The sequence below is a fragment of the Atractosteus spatula genome, chromosome 5 (genome assembly GCF_055471065.1).
Source record: "Atractosteus spatula isolate fAtrSpa1 chromosome 5, fAtrSpa1.hap1, whole genome shotgun sequence".
In the NCBI taxonomy this organism is placed as follows: domain Eukaryota; kingdom Metazoa; phylum Chordata; class Actinopteri; order Semionotiformes; family Lepisosteidae; genus Atractosteus; species Atractosteus spatula.
In genome coordinates, this window is record NC_142710.1 from 38,170,077 (window position 1) to 38,197,261 (window position 27,185).

A 27,185-nucleotide genomic window follows, 5' to 3' on the forward strand; every position below is an offset into this window, starting at 1 on the left:
CCTAAACCAACATGAAGACTAGAGGACTGTCTATGAAAGAAAAGCAAGCGATTTCGATGCTGAAACAAATCAGAACCAATAAGCAGAAACTGGGCATCGCTAAATCAACAACTTGAAATCTTGGAAAAAAAACTGATCTGGAATGAAGAATGAAGACTGAAGGAATAATCAGGACAGACGAGGTTGGCACTTATAGAAAAATGATCAGAGCTAGAGAAAAACTCTAAAACAACTGTGGGTGAAATCGCCAACAACCTCCACACTGTAGGGGTGAAGGTATCACAATCTACGGTTCACAGAAGACCGACAGCAGAATTATAATGGCTACATCACGAGATGCAAACCTCTCATTAGCACTAAAACTAGATAGGCCAGTTTGCAATTTGCTAAAAAGTAGAGATGAGCCAGCAGAGGTTTGGAACAAAGTGTTATGGACAGATTAAAAAAACAAGGATAGACCTTTGGGATGACAAGGTGAAAGTGTGGAGAAAGAAACAAACTGCACACGATCCACAGCATACCACTTCATTAGTGAAACAAGGTGGAGGTAGTGTCATGGCTTAGGCATGCATGGCTGCCTCTAGAACACCCATCGTAATTGATGATGTAACTAATGATTATAGCAGCAGAATGACTTCAGAAGTATGCAGAAATATTTCGTCTGCCTATGTACAAGAAAAGTCTTCCAGACTCATTGGCCAGCACTTTATTATGCAGTAGGACAATGACCCAAAACAGACTGCTAATGCAACCAATAAGTACATTAGGGGGAAAAAAGTGGATAGTCTTAGACTGGCCAAGTTAATCTGCTGATTTAAATCCAATCAGACAAGCATTTCACTTGCTGAAAAGGAGACTGATGTCCAAAAACCCCCTAAACAAACAGCCATTTAAAATGGCTGCAGCAAAGGCTTGGCAAAGCATCTCAAGAGAACAAACCAAGAGTTTGGTGATGTTGACGGGTCACAGGCTTGACGCATGTGCAACCAAATACTAAAGGTTTATACTACTTTATTTCACTTTAAGTTAATTTGTCCTAATACTTATACTCACCTAAAAGGGGGGAGAAGGAACACAAAAAGTGTATTATTTTAAAACGTTAAAACATATATGCACAGAAATACCCAGAAATAAAAGCTAAAATTTTGCCTCATTTTTCGTTGCATCCCAAATCCAAATTGCTTGAGTATACAGCACAAATTGCAATTTTGACTTCACTTCCCAGTACTTATGGCACAATGGCACAACTGTGGTCTCTTCTGAGACTACCTTGCTTCACTGCTTCTTAGGAAACCTTCACGAAATGAAGTCTAGAAGTCTACAATAGCAAATGGGAAACACTGCTGGGACTAAATGGCTTCCACATAGCATACTGTTAAAAGAAGAGCAACACAAAGATCAATTTAGGTTCTTTGCAAAACTCTTGTTGCCAAAAGTCTACATATAACCTTAAAATCTACAGAAAACCTATAAAATATTGTTAGATATTGTTCAGATGTGCCAAATGAAACTTCAGATATGCACAGAAATTCTTACACAGATATTTAAAACACTTGGTATTTCACCCTTGCTGCTCTGTCCAGCACAGTGGAGGCTTGCACAAAGCTGCTTTACAATCTTCCACAAAAGGCCCTTTAATGTCTTTTATTTTCTCCTGCTTCATTGAATGAGCCCACTTTTATACCAAGAACACAACAAACGTCTCGTGCAACAGGACTGTCAGTAGTACAGAAAATTACAACACATAAAAGCCATTCTAAAGTCCGTCAAGCTCGGTTCCAACAGAGGGAAAAAAAAGTATGTCTCAGAATCATATCTACCCAGGGAATATCCACATATCGGATTATATTTTAACCCTGAGTGCCAATAACCAAGATTTAAGAAATTCTGAACTAGTCCCTTTCCTGTGTACTATAGCCTTCAAGACATAATGGTTAAAACGTATGTGACTCGAAGCTGTTAAAGTCAAGGGGACCAATTGCTGTTTTGCATAGTATTGCAACTTGGAGGTGGCTTCCGAGACCAAAGTTAATTCCCTCTTCACATTCTGCTTTACACATCAGAAAATTTTTCCTCAGCATGTGGCTTTTGGGGTGAAGCACATTATAGGAATCAAAATTTTCCACGCGGTTTAGGAAAAAGAATTCAAATTAATAGTTCATGAATGATCTACAGTGGATATACTGTATTGAGGAAAAAATTCATACACTAATGCATTTTGGTCTATAGAGCAACTTTCTTAATGACCCATCGCACAGGAATTCCAGTATGGCCCAGAAAATATGATAAAATCAACAAACAGACCCGCAGTTTCACAACAGCTTGATATGCACAGGCAGAGCCAAGTCATTTTCCTTATTGGTTAAGTTAATATGGATTAGATATTCAGTCCCTGACAACTTTATTTCAATGAATTATAGAAAGTGTGTTAAAAAGGTCAGTCTTTCTCATCTTTCAGTTAAGGTAAATTTAACAATAGGCTAAGTCCTTTAAATCACTTGACTTAAGTGCACTTAAAATAAAAAACAGAACAATAAATGTCCATACTCTGACTTGAACAATAAAAGAGCAGTACAAATGCAAGTTTATAATCTTTTCCTTCCTGTGCCTTCACCTCCTGACTGGACATCCACTGCTAATCTCTTTTTACGTCTGCTTCAATGAGCTTTCAGCTCTCGTTTATTGACCGCCTTGTTCAGAGCAATCCGTGATTTCTGCCAGAGCCTTAATGGGACTCCATTTACAGAGAAGGACAGTGCAGCCCTCCTGAGCTCAGCCCACACTCAGAAAACAAACATGTTTGGGAGGAATTTTAATTGCTTCCATAACACCATGTTACCTGCCAAAGACCAAAGAAGGCAGAGGACTTTGTGAAATTAGTTATTTCTATTGACACCACCTCCAAATGTTTTAAACATAGAATCACTATTTGCTTTATCAATATATTACACACAAGTCACAAATAGCCAAAGTGACAAACAATTTATGGAGTTATGATGTTATTATAGTTAGGCAGCTTAAACTTAGCAGATGTAGCATTTGGATATCATTAGAAAGTATCATAACCTGTATGTAATGCTAAAGTAAAACTGTATGTAGTTTTACTCTTAAATATGCATAAAACTTCTACGATCAATTCCTTAATAAAATGTTACAAGCCCATTTCCTATTTCTAATTAATGTGCTCATCTGAGGAATCCCTAGACATTTCTAGGAACTGTAGTGTGGCGATTCCTGGTTGCTTCTTTTCAATAGTTTAATTTTATACTGAACAGAGCAAAGCAGTGCAACACATTCAGATGTGCCTTTGATGTTTTTAACCACCCTTTAAACATTTAATTCAACATAACATCTGTAAATAGTCTTGTACGAACTGTGCTACTGAAACTGGGTGGTCTTGTGGGATACACGTCTTGTTTAGAGTGAAATATCAGTCAAACAGCTGTGCAGGGAAAAAGAATGGTCCCAATGTATCAAAGATTGTGCACACACACGGTTAACTGTACCATTTATGTGTTTCTGTCAAACAAAACCCAGCCTATGAATTATACGCTTAATAAGATTTCTCATCGGCATGGTAGCACACTGATTAGCATTCCTGCCTCACAGCACTGGTACCATTTTTTGAATTCCTGGGATGCTATCTGCATGGAGTTTGTATGTTCTCTCCGTGTTAGCTTGGGTTTTCTCCAGGTGTACAGTCCAAAAGACATGCTGGTATTTTAACCGGCTACTAGAAAAATTGGTCGTGTTACGAGTGTGTGTGTTTGTGTCTGTGTGCAGCCTGCCATGGACTGGTATATCCTGACTTGTGCTCAATGCTTCCTAGCATAGGTTCTGAGCCATTATGACCCTGAATATGATAAGTTTTTCGATTGCCCATGTCATTTAATCTTGATAAATTTTGTCCCTGTAATTGACTGGACTTGTGGCTTGTCCAATCTACTCCAGTGCAGTACTGCATTAAGCATCTTAAATATTCTATTGATCCTGCTATCAAATTAAGAAATCTGGAGCTGGATGTTACAAAATTATCTAAGAGAATTAGGGCTGGAAGAGTTAGAGACAATTTCAAGGACTGATTCATAAACAGATTTGTATTTTTAAAGCAATACAAATAACCCTTTATTCCAAATTGATGAGATCTGAAAAATACACATCTCGATTATTAGAACTTGCATACATATTAATAAATATTAAAGAAGAATTAAGCTTATGAAATGCAGAGTAGTTGTTTTTACCTCTGACATTTCAATCAAATCTGACAGTTTTTCACAGACTGTAACTTCTAAGGCTATCTCAGAAGATTTCTTATTACCCCATATTCAGCTGTATTTGCCCTGGCTTTATGGCAAGTGACCTTTTAATAATACTGCCAGAAAAAGTACAAATCCAAGTTCTGGAACACAAAATGCACTTGAGAGCTTTTATAAGAAACAGAAGAGCTCAAGTTCATGGAAAATCCGATGACATTTCTGAGTAAAACCATGCTGAAGAACTACATTGGGCATGCAATCATGAATATAATGGCCAAAATGAGGTGCTTCGGAAAGCATTTATCTGAGGATCGAAATCTTTATAAAAAAAAGTAATAAGTGGTGGCCAAAGCCTTTCATATGCATGTTTTTAAATGGTGATAAAAAAATACTATACACCCAAACACATGCTGGGTAAATGTTTAGATTTTAAACTCTTCTGGGCTGAGCATCTTTTGTTATTTTTCTCCTTCAGCCTGGAGCAGCTGCAAAGGAAATGACAATGCTAGGAAAACAAGAGCCAATGCAGGTCTGCAATTAATAATTCCGTCCACAGCTGGCCAGCTGTGCAGTCACAGAGAAGTCTAGGCGTTTCCTATTGGGGGTTGACACTGAAAGCTGATATAATGCACACCAAGATCAGGACTCTCTCTAATGCAAAAAGAATTCACACAGGTTCTCAGGGAATGAAAACTGAAATTAGAAACAGATCTTGGGCTGCGGCATTCATATCGGATAAGACTGATAAACCCTGGTCTGCAGGAGAATTCACACCCTTTCGGTGTTTATTACCATGTACTCGGTCACAAAAATCAAAGCTTCTGAAAAACAAAAATCAGCAGCTGCTGTACACTTATTAAGGTTAAGAGGGTACCTACATTTAGAACTCAAATTAATCCTACCTGTTCTTTTCAAAAGACCAGCTCTCAAAAGGAAACACTATGAGCTTTGGTAGTTTTTAATGGCTGGTGAAACTCAGTTGTCATCCAAGTTTCTGAAAACTAATGCCAATTTACTTAAGGTAAAAGTAGGAAAAGGGGAAAAAAAAATTCATATCGACAGTCAAGCAACCCTTTTTTTTGATGCTAGGCAAATTTTGTTTCTAGGCCTTGGAAAAATAGTAATTGAAGGCTACATAGCTGAGCTTTTTAGACACTATTATTGTGATTTTCCTTCCAGAATTTTTCTACAAATGTGTTGACTGCTGTAGCACTGGGCTTGGGTCCTGGGACTGATTCCATACAACCTGTCCAGTGTGTAGTTCTGCTTTTCACCCCATGCTTCTAGAAAAGGTGCTGTTGTGTTATGAACCATAACAGGAATGAGCAGCTCTCAGATAATGAATGGATGGATGGATTCTGTTTGAAGCAGAGAGATTCTAGAGAAACTATGCCCAAACCTGGATGATTTTCTTTCATGCACACATTCTCGTTTTGAACACTTATACTCATTTCCTTACAAATGGAGCATCACTGCAGAATCTAACAGAGCAATTACAGGATCGGCCCTAGGGTTCAAGAGAAAAAAAGTACTTTTTGGTTTCACTTGTTTCCAATCTATTATATACCAGTATTATTTGGAGTATGCAGTGTCTACACAGACTGCATTACTATACTGTATGTATTGTTAAATTAGTATCTTGGAATCTCTTCCCAAGATAAAATGCAATAAAGCAGCAAGCAGCTTTATCTTAATCTTTTTACTCTTGAACAGAGAAGACTATGAAGAGATCGAATAAGTATTCAATATCCCCAAGGGCATTGACAAAGTCTGCTCAGCAGATTTCCTCAGAATGAACACTTGGGTTTTCACAGGACACAAGTGGGGAAGCACATTTAAAACTTGGAACAGGAGACACTTTTCCCCTAGAAGTGGGGGCACTATGGAATAATCTACCCAACCATGTTATTGAAGCTGATGCCCTGGTTTCTCTCAAGAAGATGAAACTGTTGAATCAATTAGCTACTATCAAAAAAGCTAGATAAACAGAATGTTTGTAGTCATTAATATGTTCTCATTTTATTCTACTTACAGAATATCTCATTAACAGCAGCCATTATCACCTTCGAGGCCTACTTTCACAAAAAGCTCACAAAAATGCCACTTGTAAGGCTTTGCTTTAATAAATTTAAGTAAAGCATAAATTTACTTTGAAAGACCAAAAAAAACCAAACAAACAATATTTGGATGTTCGGAGGACTGGAGACACACACCCAAAAGTGAGTTCATCAAAGTGGAAATGGAATTTCTATTGTTGAGCAGGAACTGGAAGACAAGGCCTGTATCAGTAAGGCAATATCCTTCTTCCTGTATCCTTTTCCTATTTTCCATTCAGTTTGTTGTTTTTTCTTCATTACTGAACTTTTGTAAACTGCACATCTACAAGACAGGATATGCACATGTGAAAACTGTCATGAATAAAATAACTTTGCAAGGTCAAAGCTACTACAGGCAGAAGATCCCCACATTACGTTATGCTGTCACTGGGAACAAAAACATAGTAAAGGGTTTCCTCTCTTATACCTCCTTCATTATACAAAACAGACTAAAGTACTGCTTATCCAAGTGCAGTGATTATATAGAGATTAGGTTCTTCCTGTTATACATAGTAGTGCATTATCAGTAAATCATGGTCTGTTTACTTTGACTAGAGTAGTATTTCAGACTGATAGGAGATCTTGCTTCTGATTCATGAAAGATCACAAACTATTTAAATCCAAAGTCTCTCTGCTGCATTTTTTCCCAAACTGGGATTCCGTGTCTTTTAATTGAATGGGATGGCACCATATTTTTAAATTATTTCATATTCTAATGCAGAGCAGATTCAGCACAATGTAGTCAACTGCAACACAAGGCTTTCCAATATTTCCAAGCTCATGTTCCTAACTTCTGTAATGGGAAGCCTTCAAACACAGAAGCAAACCTTGCTAGACTTTCATCTCAATGCAACTAGAGAAAGTTGATTAGCTTGGATTTTCTAAATTAACACCACCTGGGAATTACCGAGAGAAGAGTAGGCTGATTTCATTTCAGATCCAATTTTGGTATGAAGCTACAAATCTAGGGCATTCTAACTTGATAGTGAAAAAAGTCAAGTCTTATGCAATACATCCAACAGGAGCTAGATGAGTATTTATCTGTCAAACAATGGATTTTACTGTACTGATAAGACCGATTAATTCCTGTACCATGTTTCCCCACTAACAGTACTCCAGCGGAGAGGAAAATGTATGGTTCAGTGGCTGGGGAAGAAACTATCATTATCATGTCAGTGTTTGTGGGCGAGTCTCTATAGGTTATGTATGAGATTCGTGCCATCTGGTCTGACAGTGTAGAATACAGGGAATCAGAGCTGAAGCTCGCAATAAGCTGTAAGTCTTATGCAAGAGTTTTCTCACAACGTAAACAAATCTAATTTCTTCCAGATGTAGTGGCCACAGCAAGCCGGGATTGGCAGCGTACATATTTCAGCAACATACATCAGAGACAGTTGGTTTTTCTTTTTTTTCCTTGTGTACATATGTACAGAAAAACCCTAGTTCCACCTATTAAGTTCCTTCAAATGAGTTCAATCTAAAAAAAAATAATCTAGAACATGTTGATGCCTTCCACATTAACAGGTCTGCATTTCGAAAGTGTAATATATTACCACCCACTTACTCAATATTAATTGGGTGCTTGAGAAACTACAAGTTAAGATTCCTGATAAAGATGAAGAGATGAATAATTAAACTGAATGAATAATTCTTTAATAATTAAAAATAAAATTTAAAACAAAATGTTAACATTGCACAATTTATTTATAAAGCAGGTTACTGCATTGAAGTGAATGAACTAAAGTGAAGTTAAACAGAGACTTAGGGTGCTCAATGCAAGAACTTACAATCCTGAAAGGTACAGGTAAAAATCAAACCAGAGCACTACTTCATGACCAAAGGAGAAACAGGAATGAAGCACATCTTTACACCAGGACTGTGGGTGTCTTACTGGAAGCAATCCAACCACTTACTGCAGTATAAATATATCTTCGGAGATCCTTCAAGAGAAATTAGTTGAGAACCTCAGTTCAGTACTAGCTAGCCAAAATATCAGGAAACACGTAATAAAGACTCAATGAGCAGCAAGACCAGCTTGAACAGGATATGGCAAGCATTCAGTCTTTTAGTAGGATCACATTAAGCTGAGGTTATGACAAGGGTAATGGTGTGCAGGAGCATAGATAACCATGTTGACTCTTAATTTGACTTTGGGATTGAATTCATAGTTGGATTTCACAGGATTTGACAGGCCAAAATCCCAGTATGCTGGCCCATGCATGCACAATCTATCAACAACCAAAGAAAAATGATCAGACAAATGGCATTCTCTTTTCTTACCACAAGTCTTTATTACGTAAACCTCAGAGTAGGTTATTTACTCTAACATAGAACAGAGCTGGAAATTTAAGCCTGGATTAAATCAAAATGTTGACCCACTAAACTCTAAAACCAAGACAATGACAGCAGGTTTCTATTGGGTTTGTAATTTACAATTGGCAGGAAGGTCAATGTTTTGATTCAATCAGGGTTTTATTTCAATGCTCAGAAGAGGAAGAAAACCTGGAAGAACATTTATGATACATTGGCCTACTTGTACATTAGTTTGAACACAGTTTATGGCATGGTTTGGAGGTGTTCTGAGGTTTTTTTTTAAATTACTCATCTATTCCCCAGACCACATATCAATTATAAACATTTTCTCTATAAATGGCTCACAAAGTCAAAATTGTTCCCAAAGGGGTGAAATATGAAGATTTTATTCATCACACATGAATAGCAATATTGATGATAACTTGATAGAACACTGCATAAAATAAGCTCTCATATGAATCCTTCAGTAAACAGAGATAGTTAAGAGCATTAATCGCACTGTGAAAAACACTTTACAGGTTTCCCTCCAACTTTGGAGGACCTTAATAAAGGCTCCAACCAAACACTATAGTAAAGCAAAGGGATTATAGAGAAGTTGTCATTAATAAAGCAACTCAATCTAAACCTGGATGTGATGAGTGTAGAAAGAGATCAGTTTCAAACCCCTCCTTGTGCATTCTTTACAAGCTTTCGGTGAGATTCTGAAGGGAGCTTTCTTGCAGACCATCTCCTGCTTTGAGGTGGGCCTGACTTGAGACCAGAGCAGTGGAGAAAGAAGCTGAAGCCTATTTCTTTAACGCAGTAGGGTGGAAACATCTTAAGTCATCAAAATTGATTAAATCATTAATCATCACCATTCTTTTCACTTATACGGACTCCAGCACTACCAATTGTTAACCGTTTCGCTTGTTTTTCAGTATACTGGAAGAAGGAAATCAATTCGGAGGGAGGCCAGGAATTCTCAAAGCCATCCTTTCACTACCATCAAGCCATAAAAATGTCTATTGGTATTTTAATGTTTTCTTTGTTTTCAACTGAAAACAGTAAGGCCTTTTATTATCATTGTAATAAAGAAGCATGGCATGACAAGCCTTTACTGTAAAACCTCAATTTTAGCTAGCATTATATAGAATATACATAAAGAACAATCTGAAAAGCAACCATAACTTTACCATATATTTTCATAAAGGCATTATTTGGTATAAGACTGTTAAATAAGTGTGATTGTCTAGAGTGCTTCACTTCACAGCTATTTCTCAGGAAGACTCCCTGCACAAAACAAGAAATCTGCTTGCTATAGATCTAAGCAGATGCAAAACAAAATATGTTTTTAAAAAAAGTGTCACTTGGATTGAAATTAAGTGCATGCAGCTGAAAATGACTTCAACAGCTGGAACTGGTGCTGTTGAGTGACATCATTGCAGGCACCCCAGCCAAACAATTAAACTGAAAACACATTATCACAGCACCATTACATAAACCAATCTTATACACAAGGCGACCAACACCCTCATTTCTGTTTATCCTGCTTGTAAAGCCTTTTCACTGTCCCCCCTTTTTAAACAATACAATAACAGTTTATCAGAATTCTTTTTTATCAATTATTGGTCCATATAACCAGTACTGTATCTCATTTCTTTCTTGCTTTCTGCTCTATTCTGTGTATTTCTCCCTGTTATTTCCTCTCTGACTTAAATGCCAGGCTGACAAATGGTTCAAGTTTATCAATGGACAAAAATGTAAAAAGCTCCTGTAATGGGCTTTCAATATGCATTTTCCAGTAATATCCATCAAGACAACCAAGTTACTTTGCTGTTACAGTTTATCAACATGTATCAAGGGCAACCTAGAATCACAGAGAACACCACAAGCTAAAGAAAATTAAAGTTAGCAAATTAAAATACATATAAGGGATATAAGACATCTAAATTAAAAATTACATGAAAGGACCACAACTCCAGAACTACTCTAAACTATTAACAGCTGGAACAATTGGAATTTTTCAGCTTGGCATTTCTACTTTATTCTTACAAACATTACTGCAATTTCTTTAAATGCTCACCTTTTCCATAACTGCCAGATTTATTTTATGACAGGTTTAAGATGCTGTAGCTCTAGCATGTTTTGTTATCCAAAAACTGAATATGAGTGACTCAGTGTGTCTGGAGACACAGAAGCCTGCCAGGCTCGGTCTTCTAGCCTGCCTGTGGGACACAAGTCTAAGAGTGCTTAATCCAAAACTGGAGAGAAAAGTGTAATTTTCCCAAAAGCCAAAACAATCTGTAATCACTTTTTATCAAAATTCATCATATATCTGAAAAGTGCATGGTGATTAAGTGTTTTACAGGAGCATTTTTCTTCTAAACATTTGAGAAAAAATATTGACCAAAAATATAGGCCTCAACTGTGACACAGAGTTAAGTGTTGCCATGGTAACTTCCAAATTGCCAAGTGCTGTAGCAGCTTTCAGTTAAACCAAGTTCACTCCAAGAACTGCTCACTTAAACACGTAGCCATATAAACTCAGTGTTACATATTGTGTGATTATTCATGAAAAGTTTGCTTAGTCTAACAGAAAGCAGGTGAAGTTCTGTTTTGATTTATTCTGTTTGTGCTGTAACCTTTCAAGGCAATACAGCATTTGGAGAGCAAGCAAATACAGTACAACCATATGCTAAACATAACAGAATGAAACAGGTCCGAATGCATCATGCATGCAAAAAGGTAAAATAAGAAAAGGATTGTTTTGCAGTGTAACGTTTTCCAAAATGTCAGCTCCATGAAACTGTTCCGTCATAAAGCAGCACAGCACACAAGATGTGTACCATGTTAGAAATACCTTCAAAAGCATCCACGGTCATCAGATTTTATTTCAGTGGAGAGATCCCACAGAGGATTCCTGAGTAGTAAGACCTAAACATAGAAACTTATATTTGGAAAATTCCCTGATCATTCCCTCTCACTCTAAGTGCAGTTCATGCAGTTCATAAAACAACTAACAGAAAGGGTACTCTGCATCTGACATTGTAAGGTGGGTCTGTTGCAATGGGATCTCATTAGCTCACTAATTAAATATAATTGTTCAAAGGGATTGAGAGCATTACCTGAAAGCAGCATCTTATTTGAAGATAGTTAACTCTATTTGGAGAAAGGCATCACCACTGAGGTTAAGACTGATTCATCAATCAATAGCTGTTTACTTCTGGTGGCAGCTGTGACAGTAAACAGTAACAACCAACAACCAACAGTAAAAGGTGCATGGATTACACCCTGGTCAGGACAGAGTCCATCATAGAGTGGACAAACAATTTAGAGACAGCAGCTAACCTAGTCAATATGTTTAACATGTCTTTGAAGGTAGAAGAAACTGGATCACCCGTCAAAAACATACATACACTTGAAGATAACATACAAACTCCACACAGTCAGATATCAAACAGAGGACTTGGAAACTTCAAAGATTGATTTCCTGTTTTGTACCCATTGTTGGAAGCATACATGGCAGGACTTCTGAAAGCCAAAGTGAAAGCCAAGTGTCATGGTAATGAAAACTGATCATTTTCTATGTTATCTCATTTACAACTCTGAACAGACTGCCTAATCGTTGCACTCAGCATCTGTCTAAAATCCTCCAAGTACTGCAAAAGAACAAAACATTTTTAAGAAGTCCGATTCATGCAAGTGAGAAGTAGTCTCTTAAAATCAGTTCACAGCAGAGGAGAAGCTGTGTGCTACAGTACACTAATGGTGAGATTCAGTTTAAAAAAGTTCCATACTGTATCAATCTGGCACAGACTCTCTACTTTCACTGTGAGCTTCAGTACACAAACACTGTAAGAGGTCACACTTTCAAGTCAACTGCAGTCTTGCAACCAAAGGGAATTTGCTGCACTCTCTGCTTAATAGAAGATCAAGCAAGAATGGAAGCCCACAAAAAGTGGAGACAAGTCTTTCTTGAACCAATGCCACGCAGCAACCTATAGGACTAGACAGCTTTCAAAACTCTGCCTTTGAACACTGCATGCATTATTTATAAACTGCAGGGAATTATCCTGGAAATCAAATGACTGTTCAACCTGCAGTTGATTAAAACATAATTTGCTACACATCTAAAGAATATTTGTTAACGCATGAAGAGCTCGTAAAGAAGTAATGACCAGTTGTGCATTCACACATGCACACACAAAGTATATTACAAATAGACAGAGCAGCAGCGCATACATTACGCTAGACAAAAATCAATAAGCATTTCACGTCATGAAAAACTAATAAAGAGGCATGCAGCCTTTCAATGCAGGTTCCTGCATGTTAAGAGCTCTCTTCTCAGGCAGTATAATCCCATTTCCCAAGCAAAGACAGCAATTCTATATTCTCCACAAATCAGGGCAATTCTCACTAACCTGTAACAGATTCTGAATTTTCCTTGCAAAGGAAAGGCTTCACCTGGTCTGTGTCAGACAGCTCCGGAGTTTCTTTTCAAATTCCAAAGAAGCACTGCGGTCAGTTCCCCCTTTACATTCTGAGAGCGAACAGGGCTTCCCGGATCCAAAGAGAGATGAGACACTGTTGCTGTGCTTCACACTTCTACTCTCTCCCTAACATTTGCTGCTTTATCTCACAGCACAGGAACCCGAGCAGAGAAAAGCGATACTAGGGAACTTATCTGGAGGGCAGGGAGAGCAGCCTCTGGCATGGGGTTTTTTTTCTAAAGAGGGGAGGAGCTAGGACACGCTGATTAGAATGCTCCAGGCACATGCAGGGACAGCCACAACAGCTTGACTTCTTTGGTTGCAGGCTTTTGTTCAGTTTTCCAGGAGAGTTTACGCTTTTTGGCCCATTCTGTGGGAGAATGTGGGGGGAAGGGAGCTTAAAAACCACCACAATTAAATACAAGGTATTTGCACTAGCTATTACCCGCCCCTCCTATTCACACACACTGAAAACATGCTGTACTTCCGTGAAATCACTTTTACAGTTCAAATTTCGAAGCTCGTATGAATAACGCTTAATTACTTGGAAACATGAAAGGACACAGCTGCTTTTCACAATGCAAACTGAGCGCCTCCACCGCCACTCCGATCTGTAAGTGGGATCTCAAACAGCCGAATTCATCTAGAAATTCTTTAGCAGAGGTTCAGACTGGAAGCTGAAATGCAACATAAAGAATGATGGCAGCAATTGTTTTGCAATCATATAACCACTGAAGACTTTTATAAAGATAAAATGCTGTTTAGAGCAGCATATATTTAAATAGAAACTTGCACAATAGATCACCAAACCAGCTAACTTTACAAGCATGCTGTATTGCAAACAACTTCTACAGACTTGGCTGGATTTAACTCTCTATTTTTTAAAGAATTTTATTTCAGTGTAAAAAATCACAACCTATGTAATGTGGCCTGTTCCTAAAACCTCTGCCCCAGAAGAACATTTTTACAAAATGCTACAGAAAATACCTTAAGCTAATTCCCCTAGTACCAATGTAAAAGTAAACAAATTTGAAAATATAGTTACATTGAAAGTCATGTAAAACTAAAAAACGAATCCAGGGTAAAACAGAAAAACAATGCTGTTGTTGATCGTTGTACATTCTCAAATGAAGCAGATTCCAATTCACCTAAAAGTAACATGACATAAAAGATTCGTACTGCATTCAGTTAATATATTTTTCAAAAGGAAAATTGCTTTAATATTCATAAATGCAATCTCCCCATGTGATAACTGTATTTATTGTATTCGTGAGACAAGTTCTATCCCTCACAGTACAAAACTCTTCAGCACAATGCCTCGCATCTGTAACCATTTAATCAGGCCACTGAATTATCTGACACTCTGCAGGACTGGGAAGAGACAGAAATCTCCCAGCACTTTGCACTGCCAAGATTATGAATACCTCTGTATGTGACATCACACATATTTTACCTTAGGTTTCACAACTTTAATCTCTCAATCAAAATACAGATCATTTCTTTTACTATGTGTGGTTTCATGCCCTTCACCTGAAAAACACTTTCATAACATAAATAAACATTTGCAAAAAAAAAGTTTTCCCCAATGTGAACAACAAAAAAAAAAGGCCTGTCAGTTTCCACCCCACCTCCCCCTGCCAAATAAAAAAAAACTCTTCCCACGTAGAGCTGAGCATTCAAATGCCATGCAATCTAACGCAATCCAAGAGTTTAGGCTATAAAGCCAATAAAAGTCACTTCAAAATTTAAGGGCTAAGAACAGAATCATTTTAAGGTCTTCTTAATGTAAATTCTCACAAATGAAAGACTGGAGCTTGTGGGCTCTCGTGGCAACAGATCAAAGAAAACATTTAAAGTGCATCAAACTAACATCTGAAATCCTTATCTGCATGGATGTGTTTTAATTGGTTCATGCTTCTCTGAATGGTTTCTTGTGTAATGCATTACAGAAAATGGCTGCCAAAAATTTCACTTTACTAAATAATTAATACAATATTACATTACAAAACAGGCCTATCCATCAGTCTACAAACCTTTAGTAGCAAGAGGTTCTGCCAGCTTGCTATTTCTGGGGGTACTTGTCAGGGATGCCCACTTTCACCTATTGTGTGCCCAGGCTTTGGAGCCACCAGCTTAAACTGTTCATCAATCTACTATTTATTTGTAATCCTGTTTCTGCTAACAGTACTCAGCATTGTATAATCTATGCAGACGACTATTATATGTAGACTGGCTTTCAAACTCTGCATTATCTACCAAGTTCAAACTAATTAAGTCTTCTTTTGTTTGTTTTATCAGGGTATAAGATTAATTGGTCCAAGTCAACATGAATACTTTTAACGTTGAAATGGATAACCCTGATACCAACATTTAGTCCTTGTTACAGTACATGTCAACACAACCAATTGAAAAGAGTTCTGAATTCTATAGATGCTAATGTGAAAATAAACTCTTGCCAGTCAAGCATGTGTTGCTATAACTAAAATTAAAGATTTTTTGCTTAACACTTAGCTTAAGCTTTCTCCCTCTTTAAGGTATTGGGATAGACAGCTTATGCTAATTTCTTCATTCATTTGGAAAAGCAAATGACCACATATTAAATTCTTCACTCAGCACTGTGCGAGTTCTGCTGACGGCTTAGCTTAGCTGAACTCTAAAGCTTATTGCCACTCCTTTGTTCGGCAAGTGCTGTCTCCTTGGTTTAATCCTGACACTCCTGCAACTTGAAGAATGTTCTCATCTTAAAACTTGCAATCTTAATAAGAGCTTTCTGAGTACTCTTTTTTTACGCACATCTGTATTCTGCAATGTTACGGTGTGTCCCCTGGGGGTTGGGGAACAGGTTGTCTATTCACTCAAATATACTACTGTATATAATGGGATGGATTTCAGGGGTGATTAACAAAGTGATTGGATTCCTCTATTTGTCTTTTCCTGTTTACACAAAGCCTCCACACCTGTCACAATTTACACTGAAGATGTGACTGTTACAAATTTGGCTTCACAAATCTTACAGAATTATACAAAGATACCCTTATATGTTCTGCAGCATACTGGACCAAATATGTACTGTAAATGCTATAATATAAAGCAGGTTCCTAGTGCTGCATATACATTCTATCCATTCTGTCCACATTTCTTACGTTTTGGAAACAGCAGTCATCTTCTTGGGTGACACAGTGGTGCAGTGGTTAGCATTCCAGTGCTGGGGCCCTGGGTTCAGTTCCAGACTTGGAGAGCTATCTGCGTGGAGTTTGCATGTTCACCCTGTATTCACGTGGGTTTCCTCCCACAGACCATACAAATACAGAAAAATGGCCCTGGTGTGTGCCCTATGCTGGAATAGGTTCCAGCTCCCCCATGAAACTCAACAGTGGATGAAGCAGTCAGAAAAGGATAGTTGGACGGACAGTTTTTGTCTATTCTTGACAAGAACATTCTTCATTCTCTTACAGGGCTGTTGTTGAATGGTGGCTGATCTTGGCCTGTTGCACCAGCATCAGCAAATCGCGGTTTAAACGATGGTGGTTCAGCACTAGAGGCCTCCTCAATCCCACTCCTACCACCATTGTATTTTGGCCTATTTTAGGATAATATAAGGAGAGGTTCATGGTGGAAGAAGGGATGGGGGGGACAATGGGCGCTTTGAATGCTTCTCCCGATACACACAAATTGTTATAACACGGTACCTCTGCCATGGAGTCTGAATTTATTTTAGAAGTTCTTTGGCGAGAATTAGAAGGGGTGGTGATAAATCATTGTATTATTTCATTCTGTATTTGAAAAATAAAACTAATAAGAATTGGTCGACCAAAAAATTTCTTGTACTGCAGACTTTGTGTTCACACAGAGCAAATTATTCATCTCAAACCCTGCATGTAAGCCCTCTTTTTAATTAGAGTAATCTGTAACAAGGCATCATTTACATTTTTTTCTTAATCAATGCACTTCTATTCTACTGAACACTGCATTAATGAGAACGCAGCATGACATTTTAGTTCTATATAATGTGGTCAAAGGGACTGTAAACTCCCCTGTATTATTGTTCACCAGTTAGTATTGCTGCTGGGGATAAAAACTTCCCAGCTGTATGCAAAGCGATATGCAATATTGCATAAAAATGAATGTATAATTAATTCTCCTTTTATTTTAGCATTCATCTGAATGAAGGCATTTTGACATCTGGGGCATCACCAATGCCAGAATTTCAATTTTCTGTAACCACTTGGATTGAATTTCTCTTAGGGTGTATGCACTACTTCTGGTCTGCTGGCTCTCCAAGTCAAGCTGTCTTGAGAAATATTTTTAAAAAAACAACATAACACACCAAAGAAAGATCCAGATCAGAAATGAGGTAATACATATCAACAGTGGTTTGGTGAGCTTTAGTTTTTGGAGGAATAATCTTTATTAAGGCCAATCAAGTTGTTAAAGCATTTAGATTAAAAAGCCTCCTGAGGGTGGGGTGGTGATAGTGCGGTAAATACATGTTAATACAAGAAAAAAAGAAACATTGGAACAATCGTTCAAGTAATGCTTCCTTAAATCGAGCTTGAAACGCCCTGTGAAAGAGCACTCAGACAGAACCGAGCGCACCGAAAAGCCAAACTACAGATAATTGTCATCACAGACAAGAAATGTTAGCCTTCATTTAAACCCATATAAATCCAACTGGAGGGTTTTGTTCATTTTCCGGTCTCATGAAACATCCGCTCTTTAAAGAGCATTTTTCTCCAAAACTCACAACAGAACCAATCATTAAAATCAAAACCTTTGCCCCAAAATAACTTGTTTTTTTTTCCCCACAAGGACCTAAACAGAGAGAGCACTCTAAAATTACCGCATTTTTTATGTTGTAATTGTACGCTGAACTGCGGCAGTCACATTCTCCAGTCTAAAAAGAGTTGCTGGAATATACACTTTCTGACAAACTGCACTATATGAGCACTTTTGAAAGTTTTATGTAACAGAACATGGGCTTCTTTTGCTATTAGGTACTTTCACAATTGTCCAGTCTTTTTAGACAAAAGAAGAAACATTTAATCTTTTTATTCGGTAAGATTACCATATTGCTTTAAAGTAGCTTTCCATTCTTATGGTGAGTCTTTTAGTTTGATTCAGAATTTGTTTACCATCTGCAGCAACACAAGCACAGTTCTAGTGAGAGGTAAAATGGACCGAGCAAAGGACACTCATACTCAAAAGACACAACACAATCAGTATTGTGTAACCTCTTCTTGTAGGTCTGAGGATGTTCTATTTATTCCTTATTCCTACACCTAGCAATTTAAATACACCAAAAGGAAAAACACAAATGCTATTGGTTCAACCGTAATATTCCTATTGCCTCCCAGATTATCTTATTCATTTGCACAAGGTCTTACAACCTGTTGAATCTATACTTTGTGACTGTTTCTGGTTATTCATTGTCTTATCAGTGTCCTCACTTAGAAAAAAAAGCCTTGGAGAGTTTACCAATAGGCTTTCCAGTAAAAAGCAAGTGCTTTGACTCACAGGTGAATGCCATTCCTGTGCTACAAACATTTTACACAAGGACCTGCTGGCTCAAAAGCCAAAAGATCATTTATAGTTGTTGGGGCCCAAAAACGTAATTTGGAAAAGCCAAAAACACCTTCTCCTCCCCAGACTCACCTTTACATTAATGCACAAGAAGGGTTACAAAGTAAAGGATTCTATTTTGCTCATCTACCATGTTGCCAAGATTTTTCCCCAGACACTCACAGCGTCCCTTTCAAGGGTGTGTCCCATTCTCGTTAGCTACAAAAAGGCAAAGGCTGTACTGCAGGTGCCAGTAGGGACAAGCCTCAGTAACACATTAACCAAACACACAGTATTCTTTGGCCTTGTCTGTCTTCATTTTAGTCGCAAACTGAAGTCTTGGCCTTGTGAAGCACGAATAGTGTTTGTACCGTTTATCAGATGGTGCTAGTCTGGTATAATATAGTTACTGCAAGTTTTAAAAATGAGAATTATAGTACAGAATGAATGAGACAAAACAGTGGAATGTACCAATCTACTGCATTTTCTTGCATTGATGGTTCAAGTGCTTATATTGTAAAGCTTGTGATCAAGACACAAAACAGAGCCAACCAAAGGAAACAAATGTCAGCGTTGTAACCTCCAGCTGTTGGTTTGGAGCTGTTCCTTGTTTTTCAACTATGTAAATTCATATGCATAAAAACTGGTGCTCCAGGGAGGCCTTAAAGAGAGACAGACACTGCTTTATAAAGTTTCGTGTGGTCCAAATAATCCAAAACTGTACTTTGGATTACAAAGAAAACCAACTAAAATCAAAGACAATATGGTACAGCTTTGACATTTAGCTTCAAGAAACTCAAGCCTTTTACTTTAATAAATACCCAGACCATGAAAATGCCAATGTCATAGCAAAGTAAAAACCTAAAACCACTATGTGTATTTTTTGTCAATATTTAAAACATTTTGATTGGTTGCCCAGTCCATTCATGACCCTGGGCTACATCTTGCTCTACTTATGGATCTGGAAACTAAAATAACTCTACTCCAAACATAATATCATGTGACAAAACTGGACTGCGCTTACTCTAATGAGCAAATGCTGCAGGCACGACAAGTGACCTGATATTTAATATGCTTAACTTACTGTACATTGAATGCCTTTGAAAGGTCAATGAAATAGAAAAGTAACTAACCCACTGTCAGCAATGATGTGCGCTTTACACACAGCAGAAGATGACCTTTCCAGTCCCCTCAGACAATGTGAAATATGTTTATGAGGGGCTGTTGGCCTAGCAGATGAACAACCAAATATCTAGTACAATTTACTCTATACTTCTTTCTTCCTCGAATGCAGAACAGATACTTCTATTATATGTGTCATGCAATACAAATCAAAACACACAGCTTCCTCCAAAAACACCTTTTACTTTATGAGCTATTCCTAAAAAAAAGCCTAACTGTGGAAATTGACCATTATGTGATGGAAACAATTGGAAACCATTTTGAATACCTGTTCCAGCAAAAGTCGAAGTAAGATGGAATGCTTTGCTAATGGACAAAACGTAAAGCCTTTCTCTGCAGTAGGAAAAGGAGTTACCTGTGTGTTATTAACAAAAAACAGTTTCTACATGTAGGCTGAAAGCTAGTGTAACATGTATCACAAAAAGGACTAGGTGAGAAGACAACCAATCATGACTAAATACTATTAGCAAATAACAAAAAAGCACAGAGAAATCACAAAGTTACCAAAAAGGAAGATTTTCTTCTGCACATTGCTGTTTGATGAATGATATTAGCCAGTGTAGATATGTTTTGACAATATTACAAGGCCACAATAAGAAGAGAAACATTTTGCTTGTAGTTAGCACATAGCCCCAGATTTATCACTCCTCTACAGATCACAGCTGTGAAGAATTCTCACAGACAAGCTGCAATTGTAGTCCTCCAATTCTCATTATGTACTGCTGACTCAGATGAGAAGAAAAACGAACTGGTGCTTGTAGATGAATGGAGCTGCAGACTACCAGGACACTGCAAAGGAGTTGGATGCAACAGTGCACATTGGGGTCAGACAATCTTTCAACTTCAGAGTGCAATTAAAGTACTTGTGGTCTTTCACTAAATTAAACGGACCACAGATGCGTCATACGGACCAAATCGAGGATGAGACACTACTTGCTCCCTTAGCTTAAGAAATCGTTCTGATGGATGAGAAGAAACAAAAACACAAGGAAGACTGTAGAGCTTAAGTGCTCAGAAGTATAACAAATGGGTTTAGAATTATTTTGAAAGAACTACTCTTTGTGGTAGGATTGATCCACATAGCATCTTCACTTAACATGAAAGAAATTAGGAATAATTAAATAATCAAATACGACTCATAGAGAATATCCAGCTGTAAGATGAACACCCTACTACAGCGTATTCTTAGCACCCCTGGACCTTCTCTGAGCTGGATTTTTTTTCATGTTTTATGCATAACTTACATGGTGCTTGCTGTGTCTTTGGCATTCTGAAGGGCTAAGGTCATTTTAAAAACTGTCTTTCCAAAAATGTATCCTCCCTATCATCTGAAGACTGAATGAGAAGCAGAAGATTCAGATGCACTGCTTTCGTCGCCCAATTTTAATGTGAAAATATCACATTGCCCCTGCAGGGCAAAGGAAAGGGGCCAGGGAACGAGGGCTGTGGGAATGGCCTATGCACCATCCATCAGTGGGACACGCATGGGATTTTTTTTATCATCACACAGATCCTGCTCTTGCTGCTGTGGGCAATCTGAGGCAAGACATTCCAAACATTTCTACATGACGCCTGAAACTCAATTCTCAAAAAAACAAAAGCACAATAGTGCTGTTATCGCTATAACAGATGTTCCATTCCATCTCTCTTATATATCCAATAAATTAAGGAGGAAAAAAAACAGTAAATAAAATTCGATCTTCAATCTGGCCTAAATGCAAAAGGCACTTTCTTTGTTCAGGATTTTCAACACTCACGCTAATGAAAATGTACACATTAAGCCCGAGGGTTTATACCTTCTAAATAATTTTAATTGATTAAACATGGGAAACCCTCAGAAGGCTTGGTTATACATTAAGAATTATTACAACACATATATTTTCTTTCTACATCGTTTGATAGGAGCCCATTGCAATTTTTACTTTGTCGAAACATTAATTGAGGAGCTCCTGTTACTTTTAGCAGCTCCGTCTTCACCACCAGTACTGCAGTTCTGCACCTGGAGGAAGTCACAACTCGGCACAAGGTGTTCTAGGACAGAGCGCCATATCACTCCCAGACTTGTCCATATCACTTTTTGGCTGCAGTTGTACCATCCAGCAGAAGAACAGAATAGCAGGCGAAGATCCAGTCTCATTTCATCGTTTGTTTTCATAAGATAACATCCAAAGCACAGTTTCGCAATTACTGCAGAAATCTGTCAGCTGTGGGTGTAGAGGATATAATACTGAGACCTACACGTGGGTCACCGGATACTGGGATGCCAAAACTAGGTTTGTTTTGCACTCGTTACAATAAAAGGAAAAGAGCAATATAAACTGAAGCAGAATGCAGTCAATTTTCGAAAAGGAAAAGAATCACTGGCTCTGCATTCAACTGACATTTTGGCAAAATATGCTAAAAAAACATCAGAAACTCTCTATGTAAATTTCAGGGTTAGCAGGGCAACTTATGGTTCCAATATTTACCCTTCAAAGTCATTTCAGTCAATGAACGATGCAAGGCAAGGCTGTTCGAGCCTTGTCCTGGACGGCTGGTGTGTCTGCAGGTTTTCACTCTAAATGGGCACTTTAACTAAACCACATGATTACGGGCTTAACTAAACCAGTTTAAGAGCTTCTCCCAGTTCTAAAAATGTATCTGCTTTAAAGAGACCTAGAAATACTGCAGACACTCTGGCACTTCAGGACCAGGATTGGTCACCTAGGAGGTAGTGTTAAATTAGATATCAGTGGGATATGATAATAAGGAATTGAAGAGTCCAGGCCCAATTTCTTGTTAAATACCCTACCTCCTACCTTATCAGTACACTTGTCGACCAAACTTCTGACTGAAATAATTTTGATTCTCTTGAGAAACCCTGAATAAATCATGTCAAATATGCCATAAACGTCAAATATTCCAGTAAAATTGAGCAGTTCATTGACAACGAGTCTGCAGTTTCAGGAGCCTGACTCTATGAAGAAAATCAGAAGGACAGTCACAAACCAGTGCTTCCATTACATCACAACAGAACATACATCTATATGGAAAATGATACTCTGCTGTACTTTCCATAGTCCAGACAGGCGCTTTATCCAGAATGCCAGGCCAAGACAAGTTAAATTTAAAGAGTGGCGAGGGACAACAGACAGGGCCCCTGTACTCTCAAGCAAGTAACCCTGGGGATGACCTTACAGAGGCGGTAAGCTTCTGATCTGGCACTTTCATCTTCATGTAAAAGGTTTACCAGTCATGTGCCTCATTTTTGGGAAATTATGTACCTCGCATAATGGCTTTGCAAAAGGTTGGATCTCAGTCAATTTTTTTTTCCCTTCACAGACATTAGTCACATCAGACTGCCTGCAAGGAACTGAATACATTGGGAAAGCAAATGAAACAAGGATGGCAAAGCCAAGAATTTAGTATAACAGGAGAGTTCTGGAGGGGAATCTTAGAGTTCAGGTCTGTATGGCAGTATAAATGAGGACTGACCTATAGAAACCTGATGTGAACGTTTAACAATTCACTTTTTAATTTTATTTTACTCTAAACAATCAAATTATGTAAAAAAGTCTTGAGCATTGGTGTTAATGGACAACAAAAGTAATCTCACACTGTTAGAATAGAACAGGAAGCATATTGATGGTCTTCAGACACTGCCTTTTCAGCACGCTTGCATGGATGAGTCCATTATGGAAAAAGTTAGTAGCTCAAAAAACAACTAATAAAGCCTAATTTAAGGATCACCTCACAGAAGTTTCTCTTGAAGGCTTTGGAGAGATTTAAGTGTCTGACAACATGCCTACCTTATCTAAAGAACCCACCCAGGAAGTTAAAAAGAGTTAGAGATTAAAATCAAGGTCAGCCTTGCCTTTGAACTTTAATACATGAGATGTTATTTCAAAAATGGACAACACATTGTTATAAAATAATATCATTTTGTAAAGGGGTCCCTAGTTTAACAAGCTCCAACATATTATGAAAAGTACACATTTGGAAAATTTGTATTTATCTGAAAATCAAATGCTATTGTGTGAAGTGAACCAAAAAAGCACATTTTTGTAGCATTTAACATAATTTCCTATAAGTGAAGGAGTAAAACCATTATAAGACTTATTTTATTTCTATAGACTCTATAAAAATATATGTTACATTACTAACAACTCCATGAAAATCATCATCTCCCACTGTTAGCTACAGCACCAGAGTGCCTTCAAGGCTTTTCATGACATTCACACTTATTAATAAGTTTTAATGTGAAGCATTTTCTATCAAAAGTAAAACCAACAGTAAAAACAGATGCTTTATATATTTTGAAAGGCAGGGTGGAACAGATATGTCTAAAGATGTGCTACAATCCTTTGCTGTGGTCACATCAAAAGAGTATGAAATAAAGCCAAGAAGCAGATGCATAAAGGTGTTCTGAAGCTATCTGATGGCAGCTCTACCTGATATGGAATGTGACACATGTACGGTGGCACGTCAGCACTCAGCTTACTCTTCAGTAACTTATAACACGCAACAGCAAGCTTTGTTTCCCCACCCTTAGTGCTGTGGTTTTACAAGATGTTTAGAGAAGATTGGGAGAGCTAAAAAGACAGATAAATAAGACTTTAAGAGTATTCAAAATTATATGAAGAAACTAATTACAGCTGATTAGAACACTGATTAGTCACTACAGCATAGCAGCCCATTAACAAACCCCTTGGTACCTTGCTGTCTTAACCAAGACTCGTTGCTTGCAACCTACACAGACATTAAGATAAAGGGTTCCCCATGTAAAAATAAGCAACTGCTTTTCCCTAATAAACCAAGTTAGAGCCCTCAATATGTACTCTGCTAAACCTATCATTGCAATGCCACATTGATTTGGCACATATGAGGCCTCTGAAATGCATGTGCAACTGAGATGAGCCAATTCTTTTGTTGTTTTACATGCAGAAAGGCATGTAAGGCAGAGGTTTAGCAGGACACTGTCCCGTTGTCCCATAAATTCCACGGCACATTCAGGGATCACTGTTGTGCTGTCATCACATCAACTCCAAGTCAACTCCCCTCTAACCACTAACAGTCCAAACAAATTATCATGTTCTGTGATACCTGCACTGCCATCTCTCTGCAGTCATAAACCCATCTAGAAAGTTGTTGTTCTGTCGGTCGGGCCTTGACATTTTCAGTCTTTCCAGGCTGGAGCGTCCATTTTGCAAAATATCGATTGAATTAATCTTCTATTCTATCATGAATAGAGCTACTATAAAATATTAAAAACAGAGCAGATCAACATTTACATATGGAAAGCTCTGTACTGATGATACAAGAACATACTGGTGATACAACAAATTTATTGTAAGCACTACTAGACGTGTCTGCAAATCCCTCCATTACAATTTAAATAGGAAAAAGAATTATGCTCAACATTGCAAAGCAAGACATTTTGAAAGTGGTGAATCTAATGTTTAGTTTTTTTAAAACAGATTTCAAATACTTTTGTTTCTGATCGTGAAGAATAAGTATTATTCCAAGAAGGACATCTTAAGATTGTAGGTATTTCATTAATAATGACCCTCTATGCAAACAACTGGATCAATTTAAAGATCGTGGGTAGCACAGTGACAGTGTTAGCACTGCTGCCTCGTAGCGCTCTGGCTCTGCGCTCAATGCCAAACCTTGGTTTGCTATCTGTGTGGTGTTTGTACGTTCTTCCTGTGTTCACTGTGTGGGACAGACCAAAGACATACTGGTAGGTTAACTGACCTCTGGGAAAACTGGCCTTGGTGTGGGTGTGTTAGTGTTTGTGTGCCCTGCTCTCTGGCTTTCACCCTACCCTGTACTTGATAAAGCAGTTAGAAAACTGATGGAATTTTAAGATGGCTAACTGTCATGAAGTGAAAACAAGAATGAACAGTGACAGCTAGAAACTCTATCCAGCTACACCTGAGCAAAAACACTTCACCTGAGATATTCTGTTCTGTAACTGGGGCCTGGGTTTATGAAGGAAACCACTTCAAACAAACCACCCCTTTCTTTGGGAGAGACTATTTCACATAAGACACATAACATCTGAAACAGGACATGCATCAGATGATGCAAACAAGAAAGTCATTCCTGGATCGTTTCAAGACAAACATTTAAACAGTTTCTACTGCAGCGTAAACAACAACACTGAAATGCTTCTTGTACTTCATTACAATGCTTCAATTGTTAATGAATGCAAAATGACTTAAGACTACAACACAAATGGTGCAAACTGGGAGAATGAAAACCCACAATGCCTTGCGAAGAGAAGTATCCTCACCTTCTGAAGCTTCTCAGTTACTCTGAGCAACAGTGGCAACAGCTCTACCTGCAACCGAATCACAAAGAAACGTTATCTTTTGTGACATTCTTGGCAAAAGTTTTTTTCATATCACACTTACAGTTAATGGATCAAAGAGGGACACCCACCTCAGTCCTTGATAAACGTATACTTCAGAAAGAACTTCCACCTGAATCTCACAACATCTAGAGTTATAGCAGAAGTACACAATGCACAATATGTTGACATAACCAGTGGTTGCTGCATGCACCGTCTGAAATCTGGTGGTAAAATATACACACTTACAGTAAGCTTAAGTGCTTTTTGTGCTTTAAAACTGTAAACATATTAGCAAACTGAGTGAAGTCTGAAAAGAGATGTGCTCAGATTTGAAATAAACATAGCCAGACTATAAACAGTACTCTTAACATCCATGCAGTATATTAAAAATAATGTATTAAAAATGACAAGCTAAAACAACGGTTTCCAGCAATCTCTTGCCAGAAAATTTGAATATTTCATATACAGTACCTACCTGAAATGGTCAATTAAATACTTGCCTATTAAAACATTTTACCACACAGCATGAACTCAAAAACGTTATGATGCTGGCAGTTAATGCCAAGCTTTTATTTTACCTACATATGAAGGGATGTGTGGAAACTTGTCTTCAGCTGTTAAATATCAAAAGCAATCTTTAGCAGCGTGCAGCTCTGGTAAAGGTAATGATCATATTACTCATACCCTTTTATGAAATCTTGATGGGAACAGTAACATACTACAGTTTCGCTATTACAACCCTGAAGACAGATCATGTCAAACCTAACATCAATCAGGTTTTTTTGCTGCCCAGAATAATGTTATTAAAACAAAGATCCCTTTCACTTACAGCTTCTGCATAAAAAAAAAAGATTTCCATATAGGCCATCAATTCAATAACTTGTCCGGACCTTCATTCATGTCTCCTGATATTCACCATTTGAATTGCATGGCTTGTATTATTATTTATCCTAGAAGACAAACAGACTCAATA

The 27,185-nt window shown here is 37.8% G+C and overlaps 1 protein-coding gene across 4 annotated transcripts in view; it reads right to left on the reverse strand.

Moving 5' to 3' along the window:
* The window catches only part of add3a (adducin 3 (gamma) a), a 122,745-nt gene that overhangs the window by 60,762 nt on the left and 34,798 nt on the right, over positions 1 to 27,185 (reverse strand). For 2 of the 4 annotated variants that reach the window (XM_088917753.1, XM_088917751.1), the window contains exon 1: positions 13,066 to 13,616. The exons of 1 other annotated variant lie outside the window; for it this stretch is intronic. The gene's annotated coding sequence lies outside the window, so the exon portion shown is untranslated. Of the gene's footprint in view, positions 1 to 13,065; positions 13,617 to 26,152; positions 26,201 to 27,185 lie in introns of those variants that run through there. One more of the 4 variants, XM_088917755.1, reaches the window with a different exon arrangement.